This window comes from Fistularia commersonii, unplaced genomic scaffold (assembly GCF_037954325.1).
Source record: "Fistularia commersonii isolate RoL2024-O1a breed Wild unplaced genomic scaffold, RoL_Fcom_v1.0 HiC_scaffold_37, whole genome shotgun sequence".
NCBI classification, from domain to species: Eukaryota; Metazoa; Chordata; class Actinopteri; order Syngnathiformes; family Fistulariidae; genus Fistularia; species Fistularia commersonii.
Window position 1 is genome coordinate 737,501 of NW_028233995.1, and position 3,244 is coordinate 740,744.

The following is a 3,244-nucleotide window of genomic DNA, read 5'->3' on the forward strand; positions in this document are numbered from 1 at the left end:
TATTGAGGAATATTTAATGGAAAGGAGTCACAATCGCTTTTTGACAATGTCGAAGTGTATACGTGGCTATAGAATTTAAAGTTTTCATTGGAAATGATAGCCTCATCTGTAATTTCCTTGTTGTTAAGACGGGCTTCCGCTTTGCTCCGCTCCTCCTCTCCTCCGCTCTTCCGCTCCGGGCCCTGGAACTCCCGATCCGCGGGACTTCGGTGAATTCCGGGCCAGTTTTTTGCTCTTCTGCTCTCCTCCCCTCCTCCGCTTCTTCGCTCCCCCGCTTTGGACCCTGGAACTCTTGAACAGGGCCGGGCTTCTGCCCTCCGCCTCTCCTCTGCTCATCCGCTCCAGGCCCTGGCACTCCCTGTGATCCAGTCATTCGCATGTGCGTGCCCGGAGGTCCGGGAGCTCCACTCAAACGTCCGGGGGGGGTAAGGGTAAGGGGTCCTGTCCCCCCCCCTCGCCGCCTCTGAGAAGAGAAACATCTCCTCCACTCCTCCGCTCCTCCGCTGCGGAACCAGGTATTACCGATCCGCCGGACTCAGGCGAATTGCAGAAAGGGGTTTTGCCGTCCTCCGCTCCTCCGCTCCTCCGTTTCGGGCCCTGGAACTCCCGAACCGCTGGACACAAGCGAATCACGGTCCGGGCTTCTGCTCTCCTCCGCTCCTCACCTCATCCGCTCCAGGCCCTGGTACTCCGTGTCCGCGGGAACCCCCCCCAACCCACAAAAACAAACTCTCACACACACACAAACACACGCACACACACACACACACACTTGACAGGAATCTTGTTGATATCCAAGTCAGAGATAAGCAGAAGACTCAGGCCGCCGACTTTGTTGAATAAGTAGTTTGGAGTACAATACCAGAAAGAACGATGAGGTTTGATCCAGGATTTCAACCAGTTCACCTTCAATGTCCCATTCAAGCAGTCCAACTCTATCACTTTCAGCCCTCCTTCACTTGTTTCTTTCACCATATGTGATTTTTCTTAGATGGTGTGGTCTGTTCCTCCAGATAAAGTTGAAATTGATTTGGTTAACAGATTTTACGAGTTGATTTGGAGCAGCATTGGAATACGCTGGGTATATACATCTGGATAAACACATCCATTTTAGTCAAATATATCCGGCCTAATATTGATAAATCTCTCTGGAGCCATATATTAGAATTAAGCTTTACTTTGATTCAGTTTAGATTCAATGTTCCTGGATTGATTTAACGTTTGGTCCTTGGATAGGAAAATGCTCAAGTATTTTATTTCTGATTTCATAGAAACATCGCTGATTTCCTTTAGTGGCGAGTCATGCAGCGCAAGAAGTTTGCATTTCTTTAAGTTTAATGACAATCCTGAAGCCTTGGAGAATGTTTTGGTTTTTTTCAGCACTTATTGGGACTTGATGTTCATTTTTCAAAACTAAGGTTGTGTCATCTGCCAGCAGGCTAATAACAATTTCTGTCCCCAACATTACTTCTGTCCCACACGTATACACACACACACACACACACACACACACACACACACCTTAATTCCACTCTTTTATATACGCATGTCTGGAGTTCCGGGAGCTCGTTCTCAACGTTCTGGGGATAATCATAGCTGTGCTGATAGCATTGGCCGAAACGTATCCACAACCAAACCAACATTAGCTCATCCACTCATTCACATATGTGTGTGCCCAGAGGTCCGGGAGCTCCAGTCATAAGTCCGGGTGATCTATGTCCGGAGAAGGCTCACATTAGCCGGTCTAAGGGGTCCTGCTGCCCCCCAGCTTCCCCGCCTTTGAGAAGAGACACATAACTGCGCTCTTCCGCTTCTCCGCTATGGGCCCTGGTACTCCCGATCCTCCGAACTCAGGTGAATTGCGTGACGTGCTTCTGCTCTCCTATAAGCCCCTACACACTTCGAACACGGCTGTTATCACCCTGTTACTGCATTTCAATGACACCCATTTGCTTTCGATCTCAGTGTCTGCCACCGTACGGAAAAAGCGGGATGGGTGGGGGGGCATAAGCGCATTCGTGCTGTAAGTAATCAGAAGTTAATAGTGTTAACGGTTTGCGAGAAATTTTTAATGCTAGACAAAAAAAGAAAATTAAAAGGATATAATTAAATAAATAGATAGAAAAATAAAATTAAAAACGAAAAAAAAAAATTGTGAGGGGAATATAACATGTAATTAAGTTGGCGGTTCACAAGGAATCTCAGACATCAAACTGTTTTTAATTGAACATAAATAGTACACCCAAATATACAAATGTACAAATAAACATAGCAAGGTAGAACTGAATGTCAATGAAACAACCAGGGATGAGGAAGCAACGGACATCAGGACATTTGTTCTGTATGTAATGAGAAGTTAATAGTGTTACAGGTTTGTGAGAAATTTACAGTGCGAGACAAAAAAAGAAATTAAAAGGAAGTAATTAAATCAATAGATAGACAAATAAGAAATTAAAACGAAAAAAAAAAAAAAAAAATTGCAAGGGGAATGTAACATGTAATCAAGTTGTTTTTTTTTTTTTGTTTTTTTTTTTTTTACCAAAAAAAAAAGGAACCTCGGACATGGGTAACTATATTTTTTAGTTTTTGGATTTTTCCATAAGTTTTAAGGATTTTTTTTTTTTTTTTTTATATTTCAAAATCGTTTATGAAGACATTAAAATTTGGGGAGCATTTTTGCATTCTGTTCTTGTGAATGAAGAACTTGGCCAGGCCTAAAAGAACATTGACACAGAGTTCATCTGTTATGTTGCTTATAAGTAAACAGAATGTTATATCATCTTTTGAGAAGGAAACTGGTGACGATGGAATGAGAAGGAGAAAAAATATATGGTCAGTGGTTTCAATGTTGTCTTCACAAAATGTACAAATATTATCTTCAAAATTAAAGCGTACCCTCGATAATTCCTTAGATGGGTAGATGTCAGTCATAATTTTGAAGTGGGTCTCTTTTGCCTTGGGGGTATGGGTAGAGTCAGATACATGGTTCGCAGCGTGGCAATCGATTCCTCATCAAATTTATTTAAAATATCCTTTTTTTTTTTTTTGACGTCCAGGGAATAAGTTTCCTGTGAAACATTTCCTAATAAAGGAGTTGCCGCGCTTTCTGTCCACAATTGAGATTCCCTGGAGTGATAGTCGGGGTAACTGTGGTTGTACGGTTCGGTGCGTCATTATATTTTTGGTCAGGAATACAAATTGTCGAGGCAGTGCGTTTCGTAACTTTAGCAACTCTAATATGGGA